Source organism: Denticeps clupeoides, chromosome 2, assembly GCF_900700375.1.
Source record: "Denticeps clupeoides chromosome 2, fDenClu1.1, whole genome shotgun sequence".
Classification (NCBI taxonomy): Eukaryota; Metazoa; Chordata; class Actinopteri; order Clupeiformes; family Denticipitidae; genus Denticeps; species Denticeps clupeoides.
Window position 1 is genome coordinate 13,821,194 of NC_041708.1, and position 20,401 is coordinate 13,841,594.

Consider the following 20,401-nt stretch of genomic DNA (forward strand, 5'->3'; position numbering starts at 1 on the left):
CCACTATCATTTAGTTTGCTGACGACACTGTCGTGGTGGGCCTGATCTCTGACAATGACGAAACAGCCTACCTGCAGGAGGTTGGAAATCTGGAGAATTGAATTGGTGCCAGAGAAACAATATCCACCTGAATGTCAGCAAGACAAAGGAGTTTATAGTGGACTTTAGTACCAAGCAGGAGAGGAACTACCAGACCCCTGTCATCATCAGGAGCCCAGTGGAGAGAGTGGACACCTTCTGATACCTCGGTGCACATACGTAGTAGCATGATTGGGGAATGAGTGGATAGATGCCCTTTCTGTTTTTTACCCAGCTATAAATATCAATATAATTACTAATCCAATATAAAATTGCTTTCAAATTGGCACACCAGTAGTAATATAGAAAGTAGGGAAGTGACTTTCTCCCCGGGGTGGATGTATTATTTTACAAGTTATTCTGGGCTGTTTCTTGTTCCAAATGAAATATATATAAACAGTGACTAAAGTTTAAAATGGTTTAAAGTTGTTCGCCTGTTAATATTCACTCATCACATCAGTCTTATCCGATCAAGTTAGGCTGTGGCTTCTGCCGAGGCTGCAATGTGCTTCTTAATGTAGGTCATGGCTTTGTCCGGGTCCACAAAATCTTTCTCTATCCCATTGTGGGTGATCCGGAGACTAGTAGGGAACATGAAGCTGTATCGGCCAACACCTGGCTGGCCGTGCAGTAGTTTCCTCACTTCTGTAAAGGTTGCTCATGATTTGCAGACCTTAGCGTTGTAACCCGGGAAGATAACAATCAGTTTACCATTGAATTGGAGCGGGACCAGGCTTTGAGCTTGTCACAGAACTTCAACAGTCTTGGTAATAGTATAATTTTGCTACAATCGCCTTACAGCCTGGATTACACTGGGCACTGCTTCGATGTGAGTGATCCATAAGAATGTTTTTGTCAAGTTTAAGCACCTCAGTCACAAGCTTTGACACCATTTCCGTGGGGCTTGATCCAGGTCCCTCTGAGCCTCCCAGGATTCGTACACTGCACCTCCGCATTCTCCCCCATATGAAAGTGAAGTTACGTGCACACAACAAAATGTGACAGACGCCCAGAGAGCAGTGTGTGGGGAAAGTGCTTTGCTCAGTGGCACCTCAGCAGATAGGGACAAGAACCGGAAACCTTCTGATTACAGGTCTGCTTCCTTAAGGCCGAAGGCCGGACAACCCTGCATAATCAATTCAGCTAAACCCCACTCCAAATTCTGCTTTGAAAATCTTGAACTTTAAACCAAAGGGGCTTGAAAACATATCAAAGAGTGAAAACTCACGGTTTACTGTAAAATTATGATGACGAAAAGGCAAAAAGTTGGAGTGATAAGTTTTTATTTGCAACACAACAAATAAAGTGCACACCTTCCAGAGGCAATGCAATACTGGGTCTATGCGTGGAGTGGTTGGAGCAAGCCCCTGTTCTAAAAATCTGCGTAATATGTAGTCCCACGCTGGGGGACGTAGTTACATCTTACAGCACATGGTATTCACAGGCAGTCTCCCATCCAAGTACTAAGTATTTTCACTCTTTGTAATGTTTTGAAAGCCCCTTTTGTTTAAAGTTTAAGATTAGTTAAAGAACCTGGTATTCCCAGGCAGTATGCCATCCAATACTAACCAGGCCCAAGCTTTCTTAGCTTCCAAGATCAGATTAGATTGGGCATTCTTCAGCTGCTATGGCTGTGAGCAAACTCTAGTTGAAATTCTTGCACTTTAAACAAAAGAGGCTTTCAAAACATTACAAAGAGTTAAAATACCCCTTATCTTACTTTAAAAAAAGCTAACAAAGCGATGTAAATATCTATATTTTAAAAAGTTTTTCAATAGTTACATCTTACAGCACCTGTTATTTCCAGGCAGTCCCACATCCAATACTAACCAGGCCCAAGCCTTCTTAGCTTCCAAGATCCGACGAGATTTGTCATTCTTAAGCTGGTATGGCCGTGAGCAAACTGTAAATGAAAATCTTGGACATTAAACAAAAGGGGCTTTTAAAACATTGCAAAGAGTGAAAATACCCCTTAACTTACTTTTAAAAAAGCAAACAAAGCGATGTAAATAATTTCATTTTAAAAGGTTTTTCAATAGTTAGAGCTTAAGGCACCTATTATTCCCAGGCAGTCTCCCATCCAAGTACTAACCAGGCCCAAGCCTTCTTAGCTTCCAAGATCAGTTGAGATTTGGCATTCTTCAGCTGGTAAGGCCGTGAGCAAACTCTGCTTGAAAATCTTGGACTTTAAACAAAAGGGGCTTTTAAAACATTACAAAGAGTGAAAATACTCCTTATCTTACTTTAAAAAAAAAGCTAACAAAGTGATGTAAATAACTTCATTTTAAAAAGTTTTTCAATAATTACAGCAACTGGTAATCCCAGGCAGTCTCGCATCCAAGTATTAACCAGGCCGAGGCCTTCTTAGCTTCCAAGATCATACGAGATTGGGCGTTCTTCAGCTGGTAAGGCCGTGAGCAAACTCTGCTTGAAAATCTTGGACTTTAAACAAAAGGGGCTTTTAAAACATTACAAAGAGTGAAAATACTCCTTATCTTACTTTTAAAAAAGCTAATAAAGCGATGTAAATAACTTCATTTTAAAATGTTTTTCAATAGTTACAGCACCTGGTTTTCCCAGGCAGTATCCCAACCAATACTAACCAGGCCAAAGCGTTCTTAGCTTCCAAGATCAGACGAGATTGGGCGTTCTTCAGCTGGTATGGCCGTGAGCAAACTCTGCTTGATCATCTTAGACTTTAAACAAAAGGGGCTTACCAAAACATTACAAAGAGTGAAAAAAACCCTAAATATACTTTAGAAAAAGCTAACAAAGCGATGTAAATAACTTCATTTTAAAAAGTTTTTAAATAATTACAGTTTACCACACCTAGTATTCCCAGGCAGTCTCACATCCAATACTAACCAGGCCCAAGCCTTCTTAGCTTCCAAGATCAGATGAAATTGGGCGTTATTCAGTTGGTATGGCTGTGAGCAAACTCTGCTTGAAAATCTTGGACTTTAAACAAAATGGGCTTTCAAAACATTACAAAGAGTGAAAATACCCCTTAACGTCCTTTAAAAAAAGCTAACAGAGTGATGTAAATATCTTTATTTTAAAACGTTTTTCAATAGTTACAGTTTACAGCACCTGGTATTCCCAGGCAGTCTCCCATCTAAGTACTAACCAGGCCCAAGCCTTCTTAGCTTCCAAGATCAGTTGAGATTTGGCGTTCTTCAGCTGGTAAGGCCGTGAGCAAACTCTGCCTGAAAATCTTGGACTTTAAACAAAAGGGGCTTTCAAAACATTACAAAGAGTGAAGATACCCTTCACTTACTTTAAAAAAAGCTAACAAAGCGATGTAAATAACTTCATTTTAAAATGTTTTTTAATAGTTACAGCACCTGGTATTCCCAGGCAGTAACCCATCCAATACTAACCAGGCCCAAGCCTTCTTAGCTTCCAAGATTAGACGAGATCGGCGTTCTTCAGCTGCTATGGCCGCGAGTAAACTCTGCTTGAAATTCTTGGACTTTAAACAAAAGGGGCTTTCATAACATTACAAAGAGTGAAGATACCCCTTAACTTACTTAAAACAAGCTAAGAAAGCGATGTAAATAACTTCATTTAAAAAAGGTTTTAAATAGTTAAAGTGTAAAGCACCTGGTATTCCCAGGCAGTCTCCCATCCAAGTACTTACCAAGCCCAAGCCTTCTTAGCTTCCAAGATCAGATGAAATTTGGCGTTCTTCAGCTGGTATGGCCATGAGCAAACTCTGCCTGAAAATCTTGGACTTTAAACAAAAGGGGCTTTTAAATCATTACAAAGATTGAAAATACCCCTTATCTTACTTTTCTAAAAGCTAATAAAGCGATGTAAAAAAACTTCTTTTTAAAATGTTTTTTAATAGTTACAGCAACTGATATTCCCAGGCAGTCTCCCATCCAATACTAACCAGGCCCAAGCCTTCTTAGCTTCCAACATCAGACGAAATTGGGCATTCTTCAGTTGGTATGGCCGTGAGCAAACTCTGCTTGAAAATCTTGGATTTAAAAAAAAAAAAGGGGCTTTTAAAACATTACAAAGAGTGAAAATACCCTTTAACTACCTTTAAGAAAAAATAACAGAGCGATGTAAATATCTTTATTTTAAAACGTTTTTCAATAGTTACAGTTTACAGCACCTGGCATTCCCAGGCAGTCTCCCATCCAAGTACTAACCAGGCCCAAGCCTTCTTAGCTTCCAAGATTATACGAGATTGGGCGTTCTTCAGCTGGTAAGGCCGTAAGCAAACTCTGCTTAAAAATCTTGGACTTTAAACAAAAGGGGCTTTCAAAACATTACGAAGAGTGAAGATACCCCTTAACTTACTTAAAACAAGCTAAGAAAGCGATGTAAATAACTTCATTTAAAAAAGGTTTTAAATAGTTAAAGCGTAAAGCACCTGGTATTCCCAGGCAGTCTCCCATCCAAGTACTTACCAGGCCCAAGGCTTCTTAGCTTCCAAGATCATACGAGATTAGGCGTTTTTCAGCTGGTAAGGCAGTGAGCAAACTCTGCTTGAAAAACTTGGACATTAAACAAAAGGGGCTTTCAAAACATTACAAAGAGTGAAGATACTTCTTAACTTACTTTAAAAAAGCTAACAAAGCGATGTAAATAACTTTATTTTAAAAAGTTTTTCAATAATTACAGAAACTGGTAATCCCAGGCAGTCTCCCATCTAAGTACTGACCAAAGCGAGGCCTTCTTAGGTTCCAAGATCATACGAGATTGGGCGTTCTTCAGCTGGTAAGGCTGTAAACAAACTCTGCTTGAAAATCTTGGACTTTAAACAAAAGGGGCTTTCATAACATTAAAAAGAGTGAAAATACCCCTTACTTACTTTAAAAAAAGCTAACAAAGCGATATAAATAACTTCATTTTAAAAAGTTTTTAAATAGTTACAGCTTAAAGCACCTGGTTTTCCCAGGCAGTCTCCCATCCAAGTACTAACCAGGTCGAGGCCTTCTTAGCTTCCAAGATCATACGAGATTGGGTGTTCTTCAACTGGTAAGGCCATGAGCAAACTCTGCTTGAAAATCTTGGACTTTAAACAAAAGGGGCTTTCATAACATTAACTTACTTTAAAAAAGCTAACAAAGTGATGTAAATAACTTCATTTTAAAAAGTTTTTAAACAATTACAGTTTACAACACCTGGTATTCCCAGGCAGTCTCCCATCCAAGTACTTACCAAAACCAAGCCTTCTTAGCTTTCAAGATCAGATGAAATTTGGCGTTCTTCAGCTGGTATGGCCGTGAGCAAACTCTGCCTGAAAATCTTGGACTTTAAACAAAAGGGGCTTCTAAAACATTACAAAAAGTGAAAATACCCCTTATCTTACTTTTCTAAAAGCTAATAAAGCGATGTGAAAAACTTATTTTTAAAATGTTTTTTTTAATAGTTACAGCACCTGATTCCGCTTCCTGTTTCTGGTGCTGCACTGTTTGGTGTGTTTGGCGCGAGCCTGTATTACGTCCAAAGACTTCCTGAACCACCTCAGAATTAATCGCCAAAAAACGTAAGTTATGGCTCCTTCGCTAATTCCGTGTGCAGTGTGTGAGATGTACAGCTTGACGAACTCCGTCAGTAGTGAGGATTTCACCTGTGGGAAGTGTAGGAGACTAGTGGAAATGACGGAGAGAATAGCCGAGCTAGAGGAGCGCATCCGAAATTTATATTTAATTAGGGAAACAGAAGTCTTAATTGACTCTTTTCTAGTCCCGGACGCGCACCAGCCCAGTCAGCCGGTGAGTGTGTCTACCCCGGTGCCGGTACCAGTAGCGCCCTCCGGACAGCAGGGCAGTTGGGTGACGGCTCGGCGTAAATCACGCAAGCGAGCTTCCGTGGCGACCCGCCAAGCTCCCCCACCACCTGGGCACCACTCACCGGTTCACGTTCAGAACCGCTTCTCCCCCCTCAGCGAGGCATCCGCTGGGTCCTACAGTCCACCGGCTCTAGTCATTGGCGACTCTATAGTTCGAAACGTGATGATACCGGCACCAGCGAATAAAATCCTGTGTTTTCCTGGAGCCAGAGCGCCCGACATCCGCGCAAATTTAAAATCGCTGGCAAAAAACAACCGCAGGTACTCCAGTATAGCGATTCACGTCGGCGCTAACGACGTCCGGCTACGCCAGTCGGAAATAACTAAAGCTAATTTTATAGAGATGCTTGAACTGGCTAAAACGATGTCGGATACAGTAATCTGCTCTGGCCCATTACCGCAGTTTCGGCGTAGCGACGAGACCTGTAGCAGGCTCCTCGACATAAATCGCTGGTTGTCGGAGTGGTGTCCAAAAAATAAAGTGGGTTTTATTAATAACTGGCCAATATTTAGGGGGAAGCCTGGTCTTTTTGGGCGAGACGGCATCCACCCCAACTGGGCGGGTGCCACTCAGTTGTCTAAAAAATTGGCTCATAGTCTTAGAACCAAAAAACAAAACTGACTCGCCAGAGCCGAGACCAGGCAGCAGACAGACCGGCTAAACCGAGCATCTGCCATTGGCGTAGAGCCGCCACCCAGCGTGTATTATATTGACACTGTGTCTTTACCTCGCTCTATTAAAACAAGAGATTCTACAAGAAACGTTAATAATAAAACTCATTAATCAGCTGACACTGTGTCTGTTCCACGGACTGGGCGGGGTGTCTGTTTCAGCAACTTACTACCCGTTACTATCACTCCTTCTGAACGTACCACCAGCACCCCCGACATAAGAATAGGATTATTAAATGTTAGATCCCTTACACCTAAAACGCTCATTGTCAATGAAATGATTACAGATCAGGGGTTCGATGTACTGTGCCTGACCGAAACTTGGTTAAAACAAAATGAATTTGTAGCATTAAACGAGTCTAGTCCTCCTGGATACAGCTATGTACACCAACCTCGCTTAACTGGAAGAGGAGGTGGCGTCGCAGTAATTTATAAGGATAACCTCGGTATTACTCATAAACCCGGACAAGGATTTAACTCTTTTGAGATTCTATATACCAATATAACTCATGTAGTCTCACAAAATAAAAATCCTAAATTCATTCCATTGATTATTATTTATAGACCCCCTGGACCTTATTCTGAGTTTCTTAGTGAATTTACAGATTTTGTCTCCAACTTAGTTGTATCTGTGGATAAAGCCCTAATTGTCGGCGACTTTAACATCCACTGTGATAAATTAGAAGACTCACTAAGATCCGCATTCCTGTCTTTATTAGACTCAGTTGGAGTTAACCAACATGTAACAGGACCTACTCACGAAGGTGGTCACACGCTCGATCTTGTGTTGACCTTCGGTTTAAATATAGAAGATATAGTTACTCTTCCGCAATCTGAAATGGTCTCAGATCATTTCCTCATCGCTTTTAAAATATGTATCAAACACAACAAACTCAATCCCCCTCGTTATAGAGACAAACGGACAATTACATCAAGTACGGCACAGAGGTTTATTAATACCTTACCAGATTTATCAACGCTGATAAACTCACCGTCAGACCCCGCTGAACTTGACCAAGCGACCAAATGTCTAGAATTAACACTGCGTAGTACGTTAGATATAGTCGCTCCCCTCAAAAGGAAGCTAGTAAGAGATAAAAACTTAATTCCTTGGTATAATGATCACACGCGCTCGCTTAAGAAGACCGCCCGGAAATTAGAACGCAAATGGCGTCAAAGTAAATTAAACATATTCCGAATAGCTTGGAAGGAGAGCCTACTTAATTATAAGAAGGCACTTAGCGCGGCTCAATCAACGTATCTGTCCTCGTTAATAGACAAAAACAAAAATAATCCCGGATTCCTGTTTAAAACTATAGCCAAACTAACCAGGAATAAGACAGAAATGGATGCGACCACTCAATATAATCATAGTAGCGATGATTTTATGAATTTCTTTAATACGAAAATTGTCGCAAATAGAGAGAAGATTAAAAGCACAACAAATAGCTCCGCCGATATTTCCATGGAAAATAATCTTCTAATAGACCACCGATTAGAACGATTCGACCCTATTAAAGAGCATGAATTAATCAAATTAATCTCATCATCAAATCAATGTACTTACGCTTTGGATCCGATTCCAACAAGGCTCCTTAAACAAATAGCACCCAATGTTATATATTCTATCCTCAAAATTGTTAACTCGTCGCTTAGCACCGGCCACGTACCAAATTCGTTCAAGGTAGCAGTCATTAGACCCCTGATTAAAAAGCCGGATCTTGATCGCAGTCAGCTTTCAAATTATAGACCGATATCCAACCTTCCGTTCATATAAAAAATCTTAGAAAAAGTTGTAGCCCAGCAGCTGAGCACATATCTAGACTGTAACAATATCCACGAAGTATATCAATCAGGATTTAGACTTCATCATAGCACTGAGACAGCGCTGGTTAAAGTGGTTAATGACCTGCTGTTGGCCTCTGATCAGGGACGCATCTCGCTGCTTGTCCTGCTTGATCTGAGTGCAGCGTTTGACACTATTCTCCTTGCCAGGTTAGAGAATGTTATCGGGATTAAGGGAACAGCCCTTGAATGGTTCAGATCATATTTGACCAACCGATATCAGTTTGTGGACATCAATGGGGTTTCGTCTTCACATAGTAAAGTAGAGTTTGGTGTTCCACAAGGCTCTGTCCTAGGTCCGTTACTTTTTTCTCTATACATGTTACCTTTAGGCAACGTCATCCGCAAACACGGTATTAGCTTTCATTGCTACGCTGACGACACACAGCTGTATCTGTCAGCAATGCCAGATCAGAGGCAGCAGCTGAACAAAATAGAGAATTGTCTGAAGGACATTAGACAGTGGATGCTCACCAACTTTCTCCTGCTAAACCCTGACAAGACAGAAGCGCTCGTAATCGGGCCTCAAGCAGCCAGGCATAAACTGGCTGACTACACAATAACCCTGGATAGCCTTTGTATCTCACCGAGTATTGAAGTAAAGGATCTAGGTGTCATCATTGATGCAGGTCTCTCATTCAGTTCGCACGTAGATAATGTCACTAGAATAGCATTCTTTCACCTTGGAAATATTGCGAAAATAAGAAATATCATTTCCATGCATGATGCAGAAAAGTTGGTCCATGCTTTTATTACATCAAGGTTAGATTACTGCAATGCATTATTGTCTGGATGCTCTAGTAGGTGCATGAGTAAACTCCAGCTAGTACAGAATGCTGCAGCCAGAGTTCTAACCAGAACCAGGAAATTTGACCATCACCCCAGTCTTACAATCACTGCACTGGTTACCCATCAAATTTAGGATTGACTACAAAATCCTACTTTTAACCTATAAAGCTCTAAATGGTCTCGCCCCACAGTACCTGAGTGAACTTTTGGTTCCTTACGAACCGCCACGCCCCCTTCGATCAATGGGTGCGGGGTCACTACTGGTACCAAAGGTGCAGAAGGTCACAGCTGGGAGCAGATCCTTCTCCTAAAGATCTCCGCAGTTGTGGAACAGCTTGCCTGTCAGTGTCTGGGATTCAGACACAGTCTCAGTGTTTAAATCCAATCTCAAAACCTATCTGTTTTCTCTGGCTTTTTGCTAAAGTCCTAGACCCTCATTTCACTTGATTTTGACGCAGTGTCAATTATAAAGTCCAGTTTATCACAGAGTCCCCCTGTTAGACACAGACAAAGTTAAATTCACCAGTTAGGCTGTCCTAGTTAGGGTACTGGGCCACTGTAGCACCAATATACAATTATAACCACAGATTTCAGTATCGGTCGTACAGTGCAACCGTCTGCCGCTGCTTCTGTTTGTTTTTCTCCGAGACACAGAATCAAGCACCCAGACTACTGGCAGACCCCAGTGAAGAGACAAGCAGATACATCCTGGTTCCTGACAACTGCTTTACAAGGACAAAACATAAAACAATCCAGAGGGTCACCACAGCCACCACCACCATTACAACTACAGCTTCAGGGATCTTCAAATGGACCAGTAACATCATTACGGACACGTAATCTAGACCATGACACTGAATACATCCTGGACTTCTCCAACCCTACAACTGTAGGACTCATTATATCATATCCAACCCTGCACTGACACCATTTGCAGGCTCACTCTACACTGGAAGGGGGTCCCTCTCTGTATCACTCCTTCCCAATGTTTCTTCCTTTCTTTTTTTCTCTCTCCTAGAGTTTTTTTTGTGTGCAGAAGGGTCAAGTGTGGGGGGTGTCAACTGTAGGGCCTGTCAAATCCCATTGAGACATAATGTATGTGATTTTGGGCTATATAAGAAATAAATGTTGTTGTTGTTGTTGATATTCCCAGGCAGTCTCCCATCCAATACTAACCAGGCCCAAGCCTTCTTAGCTTCCAAGATCAGACGAGATTGGCCGTTCTTCAGATGGTATGGCCGTGAGCAAACTATGCTCGAAAATCTTGGACTTTAAACAAAAGGGGCTTTCAAAACATTACGAAGAGTGAAGATACCCCTTAACTTACTTTTAAAAAAAGCTAACAGAGCAATGAAAATATGTTTATTTTAAAACATTTTTCATTAGTTACAGTTTACAGCACCTGGTATTCCCAGGCAGTCTATCATCAAAGTACTAACCAGGCCCAAGCCTTCTTAGCTTCCAAGATCAGACAAAATTGGGCGTTCTTCAGTTGGTATGGCCGTGAGCAAACTCTGCTTGAAAATCTTGGATTTAAAAAAAAAGGGGCTTTTCAAACATTACAAAGAGTGAAAATATCCCCTAACTTCCTTTAAAAAAGCTAACAAAGCGATGTAAATAACTTCATTTTTAAATGTTTTTTAATAGTTACAGCACCTGGTATTCCCAGGCAGTAACCCATCCAATACTAACCAGGCCCAAGCCTTCTTAGCTTCCAAGATCAGACGAAATTGGGCGTTCTTCAGTTGGTATGGCCGTGAACAAACTGCTTGAAAATCTTGGACTTTAAACAAAAGGGGCTTTCAAAACATTACAAAGAGCGAAAATATCCCTTAACTTCCTTTAAAAAAAGCTAACAGAGCGATGTAAATATCTTTCTTTCAAACGTTTTTCAATAGTTACAGTTTACAGCACCTGGTATTTCCAGGCTGTCTCCCATCCAAGTACTAACCAGGCCCAAGCCTTCTTAGCTTCAAAGATCAGTTGAGATTTGGCGTTCTTCAGCTGGTAAGGCCGTGAGCAAACTCTGCTTGAAAATCTTGGACTTTAAACAAAAGGGGCTTTCATAACATTACAAAGAGTGAAGATACCCCTTAACTTACTTTAAAAAAAGCTAACTAAGCGATGTGAATAACTTCATTTTAAAAAGTTTTTCAATAGTTACAGCACCTGGTATTCCCAGGCAGTCTCCCATCCAATACTAACCAGGCCTAAGCCTTCTTAGCTTCTGAGATCAGTTGAGATCGGGCATTTTTCAGCTGGTAAGGCCATGAGCAAACTCTACTTGAAATTCTTGGACTTTAAACAAAAAAGGCTTTCAAAACATTACAGAGAGTGAAGATACCCCTTAACTTACTTTAAAAAAAAGCTAACTAAGTGATGTAAATAACTTCATTTTAAAGTTTTTCAATAGTTACAGCACCTGGTATTCCCAGGCAGTATCCCATCCAATACTAACCAGGCCCAAGCCTTCTTAGCTTCCAAGATCAGACGAAATTGGGCGTTCTTCAGTTGGTATGGCCGTGAGCAAACTCTGCTTGTAAATCTTGGACTTTAAACAAAAGGGGCTTTCAAAACATTACAAAGAGTGAAAATACCCCAAAACATACTTTAGAAAAAGCTAACAATGCGATGTAAATAAATTCATTTTAAAAAAGTTTTTCAATAATTACAGTTTACAACACCTGATATTCCCATGCAGTCTCCCATCCAAGTACTAACCAGGCCCAAGCCTCCTTAGCTCCAAGATCATACGAGATTGGGTGTTCTTCAGCTGGTAAGGCCGTGAGCAAACTCTACTTGAAATTCTTGGACTTCAAACAAAAAGGGTTTTCAAAACATTACAAAGAGTGAAAATATCCCTTAACTTCCTTTAAAAAAGCTAACAAAGCGATGTAAATAACTTCATTTTAAAAAGTTTTTCAATAATTACAGTTTACAACACCTGATATTCCCATGCAGTCTCACATCAAAGTACTAACCAGGCCCAAGCCTTCTTAGCTTCCAAGATCGGACAAAATTGGGCGTTCTTCAGTTGGTATGGCCGTGAGCAAACTCTGCTTGAAAATCTTGGATTTAAAAAAAAAAAAGGGGGCTTTTCAAACATTACAAAGAGTGAAAATATCCCTTAACTTCCTTTAAAAAAGCTAACAAAGCGATGTAAATAACTTCATTTTAAAAAGTTTTTAAATAATTACAGTTTACAACACCTGATATTCCCAGGAAGTCTCCCATCCAATACTAACCAGGCCCAAGCCTTCTTAGCTTCCAAGATCAGACGAGATCGGGCGTTCTTCAGCTGGTATGGCCGTGAGCAAACTGCTTGAAAATCTTGGACTTTAAACAAACGGGGTTTTTAAAACATTACAAAGAGTGAAAATACCCCTAAACATACTTTAGAAAAAGCTAACAAACCGATGTAAATAACTTCATTTTAAAAATGTTTTTCAATAATTACAGTTTACAACACCTGGTATTTCCAGGCAGTCTCACATCCAAGTACTAACCAGGCCCAAGGCTTCTAAGCTTCCAAGATCAGTTGAGATTTGGTGTTCTTCAGCTGGTAAGGCCGTGTGCAAACTCTGATTGAAAATCTTGGACTTTAAACAAAAGGGGCTTTTAAAACATTACAAAGAGTGAAGATAGCTTTTAAAGCGATGTAAATAACTTCATTTTTAAACGTTTTTCAATAGTTACAGCACCTGGTATTCCCAGGCAGTATCCCATCCAATAATAACCAGGCCCAAGCCTTCTTAGCTTCCAAGATCAGACGAAATTGGGCGTTCTTCAGTTGGTATGGCCGTGAGCAAACTCTGCTTGAAAATATTGGACTTTAAACAAAAGCGGCTTTCAAAACATTACAAAGAGTGAAAATACATCTTAACTTCCTTTAAAAAAAAAGCTAACAGAGCGATGTAAATATCTTTATTTTAAAACGTTTTTCAATAGTTACAGTTTACAGCACTTGATTTTCCCAGGCAGTCTCCCATCCAAGTACTAACCAGGCCCAAGCCTTCTTAGCTTCCGAGATCAGACGAGATTGGGCGTTCTTCAGCGGGTTGGCCGTAAGCAAATTTTGCTTGAAAATCTTGAACTTTAAACCAAAGGGGCTTAAAAACGTATCAAAGAGTGTAAACTCCTGCTTTACTGTCAAATTATGATGGAGAAAAAGCAAAAAGTTGGAGTGGTAAGTTTTTATTAACAACACAACAATTAAAGTGCACACCTTCCAGAGGCAATGCAATACGCGGTCGATGCTTGGAGCGGATGGAGCAAGCCCCTTTGCCGACTCGCTGTTCTAAAAATCCGCTTAATATGTAGTCCCACGCTGGGGGACATATCAGATATGAAACTGACTTCAGGGTGCGTGGCACCTTAAAGCCGAGGGCCGGACAACCCTGCCTAATCGCTTCAGCTCCACCGTACTCCATAGCCAAGCCTGTGAATGATTGTCGTAGATTACGCACAGACACAGAAACCTGAGGAGCAGTTTGTAAAAAGAGAAAAAAGGTGGGAAAACGTAAAAAAACGTGAAAATACCCCTCAACTTACTTTAAAAAAAAGCTAACTAGGCAATGTAAAAAACTTAATTTTAAAAAGTTTTTCAAAAGTTAAAGCTTACAGCACCTGGTATTCCCAGGCAGTCTACCATCCAAGTACTCACCAGCGCCATGCCTTCTTAGCTTCCAGGATCAGACAAGATTGGGCGTTCCTCAGGTGTAATGGTCGTGAGCAAACTCTGCTTGAAAATCTTGAACTTGAAACCAAAGGGGCTTGAAAACGTATAAAAGAGTAAAAAAATCCAGCTTTACTCTCAAATTATGATGAATAAAAGGCAAAAAGTTGAAGTGGTAAGTTTTTATTTGCAAAACAACAAATAAAGTGCACACCTTCCAGAGGCAATGCAATACTGGGTCGATGCATGGAGCGGATGGAGCAAGCCCCTTTGCCGAATCCCTGTTCTAAAAATCCACTTAATATGTAGTCCGACAATGGGGGACGTATCAGATATTAAACTAACATTAGGGTGCGTGGCACCTTAACCACTGCCCATATGCGGTGCAGGATCCTGGGGCTGCTTACTAGCCGGAGGAGACGCTGGTGCCTCTCCCCTAGGGAGAAAAACTGAGTCGATTCCACGACTACCGCGTGGCTCTAAACACTCCCCCATGGCATTCTTCAATAAGGTGTAACTAGTGCACATTTTCCGGGGGCAACCCTGTGTCACAGGGTATCACAGGGCTCCTGCCCTGCTTTATCCTCCACGATCCCTTGGGCTGGCTCTCCGGTGTGGCGTCCCCGGCCCCTCGTGGTCCCTGGCATGGTCTCGCATGGCGGCCCCGGATCCTCGGGCTGGCTCCCTGGCGTGGTCCTGCATGGTGGCCCCGGACCCTCGGGCTGGCTCCCCGGCATGGTCCTGCAGAGCAGCCAGCTTCCCTCCCTGCATCACACAGGGAGGCGGTCCCGGAGCTTCAGGCTGGTGCCTTCTGGGAACATGCAGCCCCTCTCACTGCACGTCCCTGGTGCCAAGGTGGGGGCTTTGCCAGACTATCCAGCTAGCCCCTTGCTGCGCCACTGAAGGGTCCTGGGACCATTGGGATGTCCCACACGGGGCTGTCCCGGCAGCGCAGTTGCTGGCTGGCGACCTCCCGTCGCCCTGTTCTACCAGCTTACCTCCGCATTGCTGTCTTCCTCCTTGCTGTTGTCGCACCTCAGTGAGTGACGTGGGGCTCCACGGACCTCGGGACGATCCTGGACGGGCGCAATATGCAAAGTAGCAATATGCATTAATGATAGGGCTGTCAGAATTAACATGTTAATATGATTAATTATTTTATAACTATGTAATGCTTTAAAACAAATATAAATGTGCAACAAGTGACACATATAAAATAATTTTTGGATGTTAAATGTTAAAACAGGTGGGTAATTTTAAAAATAAATTATAATGAATTAACAATTGATGATTCTATTTTTTTTTATTTTACTGTTAGAAAGTAGTTTATTTAAAAAAAAAAGACTAAATCAACCCATCATTATCCATCTCTTTGCCATTCTGTTATTGTCTATTCATAAGAATTAATACAGATTTATTATCATTAATACATCCCAAAATGTGTGATTATTTAGTTAAACAAATTTTAATCAATCTACTGAATATTTCTTTTGAAGGAGCAGAATGAGCAGTTTTTGAAATACTGCCTTTTAATGTGACATGCCAGCACTCTCTCATCCATCTCGGCAAAACAATGGAGATCTGTGGCCAGTGCAGCGACAGGGAAGCAGAAGACTGAGGGTCCAGAGCTCACTTCACCATCCTGGAGCTGCTGGGTAGGAGAGTGTTCACTTGCGCTCTTCAGCCAGCTCCTCTGTTGGAAAAGGCAGCCCTGACCTCTCTGCTCCTCTGCCTCATAACAAGCACTGGCGCCAGCGTCCTCGTCATCGGTCCAGTCTGTCCTGCCAGTCCCGTCACAGCAAGCCAGCTGTAATGCCATGTAGGTGAAGGAGGGATGAGGTGCAAAAGCTCGACATTTTGAACAAAGGTGCAGTTTAATAAATGAAAAGAAAAAAGGTGCAATGGCCAGGATGCAGAATTCAACTCAAAAGATGCAGGATAAAGGCAGGCTCATCCAAACATAAACAGGGCATGACACCCTATGCTGCCCACAATCTAACATGCCACCAAACAAGCAGCAGCTGTGGGTGATTAGAACCCATGCACACCTGTGATGCGGTGCCAGGGGAACCTTGGCGTCACACCAGCGAGCCGCTCTCAGCGCCAAGCAGGCCTCCAAGCACCACGCCTCCCAGCAGCACGCCCCGACGTACAGTCCAACTCCAGGGCAAATTTGCAGAGCTGCAAGCCTCATCCCAGACAAGCCAGAAAGGTGTCTAGCTCATTACCTCCCTCGCCACGATGGAGCCGCGATGCTCCCGAAGTTGCTTCTGCACCAGGTTGTCTCCTTGTTTTCTGGCTGCGCCTGTGTTGCCAGGTTCTGCACCAGTTCCAACTCCACACCACCTGGCGCCTCCTCTGATCCTCTGATTTCATGGTGTTAGTGGGGTTACCAAGTGTCCTGTCCTTCTGCAGAGAGAATCATCTCGTCTTGATGCACCACCTGGAACCTACATCACCGGAGGGGTACGTGCCTAGAAAGGGCAGGAGGGCGGCTGTTTGACCCGAGGAAATGGGAAAAAGCGTCAAGGAACCTGAGGAACCATCCTCCTGTCTCAGAGTTAACGGGCCTGCTTCTCTGCCCTCAGCTAGTGCAGGGGAACCTTGACGACGCCCAGGCTGGTTCCACAGAGGTCCAGGAAAAAAAAAAATCTTAAGGGCTCTTTTGCAGTCTTTAGAACAGTCTTTACAGCCATCCCGGCACCGACCGCCCAACCGCCGTCATCCTCATCGTTGTCCGTGTCGACCTCGTACCCTCGGAAGTCACGTGGGTCTTCACGGACTTTGCGACGATCTCGGATGCACGTCGCATCCTCTGCACTCGCTGCCCACGTCACTTCCTCGCTGCTGCCGGCGCCATCGTCTTCGCTCCGCCCACTCACCTGCCGACATTGCCGCTTCCGGTGGTCACGTCATCACGCGGCGCCGCGCCATGGCTCATCGGGGAGAAAACACTCCACCAGAACGGGTGGCGCGTCTCTCCGCTGGCATCCGCTCCTCTGCCTTTTTCCTCTGCGCTTTTGTGAGAAGCGCTGGCATTCTTTCATGATGGCAAGCTGAGGGGGGAAGGAAGCGCAGAGGCGGGACATGCTGAGAAATAATGGATTTCTTTATAAACAATAAAAGGAAAACGGCGCGATGGCCTGAAACACTGAAACATAAACGGGGAACAACAGTTGCCAGAACTCAAAAGGGGGCCAGGTTACAAACGAAGGTCTACTTCACTCAAATTAGTCCACTGAAATGTCGCCGCTCCAGAAAGTTACTGCCTTTTATAGGCAGTCAGAATTGGCTTCAGCCATCGCAATCACCTGGAGCAAATCCTGACACCATGTCTCGCGAACACATTTAAAACAATAGCCAAACTAACCAGGAATAAGATAGAAACGGATACGACCACTCATCATAGTAGCGATGATTTTATGAATTTCTTTAATACTAAAATTGTCGCGAATAGAAAGAAGATTAAAAGAACAACAAATAGCTCCGCCGATATTTCCATGGAAAATAATCTTCTAATAGACGACCACCGATTAGAACGATTGAACCTTATTAAAGAGCATGAATTAATCAAATTAATCTCGTCGTCAAATCAATGTACTTGTGCTTTGGATCCGATTCCAACAAGGTTCCTTAAGCAAATAGCACCCGATATTACAAATTCTACCCTCAAAATTGTTAACTCGTCGCTTAGCACCGGCCACGTACCAAGTTCGTTCAAGGTAGCAGTCATTAGACCCCTGATTAAAAAGACGGATCTTGATCACAGTCAGCTTTCAAATTATGGACCGCTATCCAACCTTCCGTTCATATCAAAAATCTTAGAAAAAGTCGTAGCGCAGCAGCTGAGCGCATACCTAGACTGTAACAATATCCATGAAGTATATCAATCAGGATTTAGACCTCATCATAGCACTGAGACAGCGCTGGTTAAAGTGGTTAATTACCTGCTGTTGGGACGCATCTCGCTGCTTGTCCTGCTTGATCTGAGTGCAGCGTTTGACAGTATTGATCACGCTATTCTCCTTGCCAGGTTAGAGAATGTTATTGGGATTAAGGGAACAGTCCTTGAATGGTTCAGATCATATTTGACCAACTGATATCAGTTTGTGGACATCAATGGTGTTTCGTCTTCACATAGTAAGGTCGAGTTTGGTGTTCCACAAGGTTCTGTCCTAGGTCCGTTACTTTTTTTCTCTATACATGTTACCTTTAGGCGACGTCATCCGCAAACCCTGACAAGACAGAAGCGCTTGTACTTGGGCCTCAAGCAGCCAGGCATAAACTGACTGACTACACACCGAGTATTGAAGTGAAGGATCTAGGTGTCATCATTGATGCAGGTCTCTCATTCAGTTTGCACGTAGATAATGTCACTAGAATAGCATTCTTTCACCTTAGAAATATTGCAAAAATAAGAAATATCATTTCAATGCATGATGCAGAAAAGTTGGTCCATGCTTTTATTACATCAAGGTTAGATTACTGCAATGCATTATTGTCTGGATGCTCTAGTAGGTGCATGAGTAAACTCCAGCTAGTACAGAATGCTGCAGCCAGAGTTCTAACCAGAACCAGGAAATTTGACCACATCACCCCAGTCTTACAATCACTGCACTGGTTACCCATCAAATTTAGGATTGACTACAAAATCCTACTTTTAACCTATAAAGCTCCACAGTACCTCAGTGGTCTCGCCCCACAGTACCTGAGTGAACTTTTGGTTCCTTACGAACCGCCACGCCCCCTTCGATCAATGGGTGCAGAGTCACTACTGGTACCAAAGGTGCAGAAGGTCACAGCTGGGAGCAGATCCTTCTCCTATAGAGCTCCGCAGTTGTGGAACAGCTTGCCTGTCAGTGTCCGGGACTCAGACACAGTCTCAGTGTTTTAATCCAATCTCAAAATCTGTTTTTTCTGGCTTTTTGTTAAAATCCTAGACCCACATTTCACTTCATTTTGACGCAGTGTCAGTTATAAAGTCCAGTTTATCACAGAGTCCCCCTGTTAGACACCAACAAAGTTAAATTCACCCTAGTTAGGCTGTCCTAGTTAGGGTACCGGGCTACTGTAGCACCAATATACCACTATAACCACATATTTCAGTATCGGTCGCACAGTGCAACCGTCTGCCGCTGCTTCTGTTTGTTTTTCTCCGAGACACGGAATCAAGCACCCAGAATACTGGCAGACCCCAGTGAAGAGACCAGCAAATAAATCCTGGTTCCTGACAACTGCTTAACAAGGACATACCATGAAACAAACCAAAGGGTCACCACAGCCACCACCACCGTTACAACTACAGCTATAGGGATCTTCAAATGGACCAGTAACATCATTATTGACACGTAATCTAGACCATGACACTGACTACATCCTGGACTTCTCCAACCCTACAACTGTAGGACTTATTATTATATCATCCCCAACCCTGCACTGACACCATTTGCAGGCTCACTCTACCCTGGAAGGGGGTCCCTCTCTGTATCACTCCTTCCCAAGGTTTCTTCCTTTCTTTTTTTCTCTCTCCTAGAGTTTTTTTGTGTGGAGTTTTTCCTTGTGTGCAGAAGGGTAAAGTGTGGGGGTTGTCAACTCGGATGTCTCCCCTGTCTTGTGCTTCACCAATTAAACCCCGGTTTCGTGATGTCAGCGATTGTGTCTTTCCTTGTGTCACCTCTCTGTCCTCCTCTCCATTCACCTGCTTCGTCATGCTCACATGGTTGTGACAGACAAATGGACAGATGCAAGGTTATCGGTGGCTACATCTTTGTGCAGTTCAACAGGGATTTGTTGTCTCACAAAATACCATAAGGCAACTCATCAGCCCGGTTGATCCACTGGGTCTGGAATTAAGAAGAGCACAACGCTTGAGAAGACGTCAATATACCTGCAAAGGGCCAAATGCACTTTGGCACATGGATGCCTATGACAAACTAAAACCCTAAGGCATCGCCATCAATGGTTGTATAGATGGTTTTAGCAGCTATGTGTTGTGGATGGAGGCGTGTTCCACAAACAGTGATCCGAAAGGGGTAGCAAATTACTTCATGAAAATGGTTTCAAGTGTTGGTGGATGTCCAGAGAGGATATGTGCAGACAGGGGCACAGAAAATGGTTATGTAGAAGAAATGCAAATGTTTTTGCAGAGAAACCACATTGACAGTTTTGCAGGGGAGAGAAGTTTCCTTTATGGAAGAAGCACAACAAACCAGCACATTGAAGCATGGTGGGGTATCCTCCACAAACAGAGTGCACAGTTCTGGATGAACTTCTTTCAAACGTTTCAGGAGGATGGACATTTCACAGGAGATTGGTTGGATTAAAGTTTCATCCAGTTCTGTTTTCATAACCTTGTTCAGGTAAAATGTTTCCTCACCCACCATAGTAAAAGAAGAAAAACTAATACAATACAATATTATATGAATTGTTACAGTAACAGTATATTATTTTTTGGTGGCATTCCATTTTGTTCAATGTGCCGATAGGCTCAACTGTTTATATTGCTGTTGTCAAATTAGCAAGACAAAGTGTTG

At 42.7% G+C, this 20,401-nt stretch overlaps 1 non-coding gene and 13 pseudogenes across 1 annotated transcript; all 14 read right to left on the reverse strand.

Annotated features, from left to right (window-relative positions):
- Positions 1-2,121: 2,121 nt before the first annotated feature.
- Positions 2,122-2,240, reverse strand: LOC114785037 (uncharacterized; annotated as a pseudogene).
- Positions 2,241-3,156: 916 nt separating this feature from the next.
- On the reverse strand, positions 3,157-3,275 carry LOC114784988 (uncharacterized; annotated as a pseudogene).
- Positions 3,276-3,669: 394 nt separating this feature from the next.
- Positions 3,670-3,788, reverse strand: LOC114785036 (uncharacterized; annotated as a pseudogene).
- A 401-nt stretch (positions 3,789-4,189) lies between these two features.
- On the reverse strand, positions 4,190-4,308 carry LOC114784976 (uncharacterized; annotated as a pseudogene).
- Positions 4,309-4,450: 142 nt separating this feature from the next.
- On the reverse strand, positions 4,451-4,569 carry LOC114785039 (uncharacterized; annotated as a pseudogene).
- Positions 4,570-4,965: 396 nt separating this feature from the next.
- LOC114785034 (uncharacterized) lies at positions 4,966-5,084 on the reverse strand (annotated as a pseudogene).
- A 120-nt stretch (positions 5,085-5,204) lies between these two features.
- LOC114785041 (uncharacterized) lies at positions 5,205-5,323 on the reverse strand (annotated as a pseudogene).
- A 5,260-nt stretch (positions 5,324-10,583) lies between these two features.
- LOC114785040 (uncharacterized) lies at positions 10,584-10,702 on the reverse strand (annotated as a pseudogene).
- A 135-nt stretch (positions 10,703-10,837) lies between these two features.
- On the reverse strand, positions 10,838-10,955 carry LOC114785038 (uncharacterized; annotated as a pseudogene).
- A 140-nt stretch (positions 10,956-11,095) lies between these two features.
- On the reverse strand, positions 11,096-11,214 carry LOC114785030 (uncharacterized; annotated as a pseudogene).
- Positions 11,215-11,865: 651 nt separating this feature from the next.
- Positions 11,866-11,983, reverse strand: LOC114785032 (uncharacterized; annotated as a pseudogene).
- Positions 11,984-12,390: 407 nt separating this feature from the next.
- LOC114785011 (uncharacterized) lies at positions 12,391-12,508 on the reverse strand (annotated as a pseudogene).
- Positions 12,509-13,145: 637 nt separating this feature from the next.
- Positions 13,146-13,263, reverse strand: LOC114785031 (uncharacterized; annotated as a pseudogene).
- An 806-nt stretch (positions 13,264-14,069) lies between these two features.
- On the reverse strand, positions 14,070-14,253 carry LOC114784996 (U2 spliceosomal RNA). Its single transcript, XR_003748982.1, has one exon. It is a non-coding gene; the product is annotated as a U2 spliceosomal RNA (small nuclear RNA).
- Between the last annotated feature and the right edge of the window lie 6,148 nt (positions 14,254-20,401).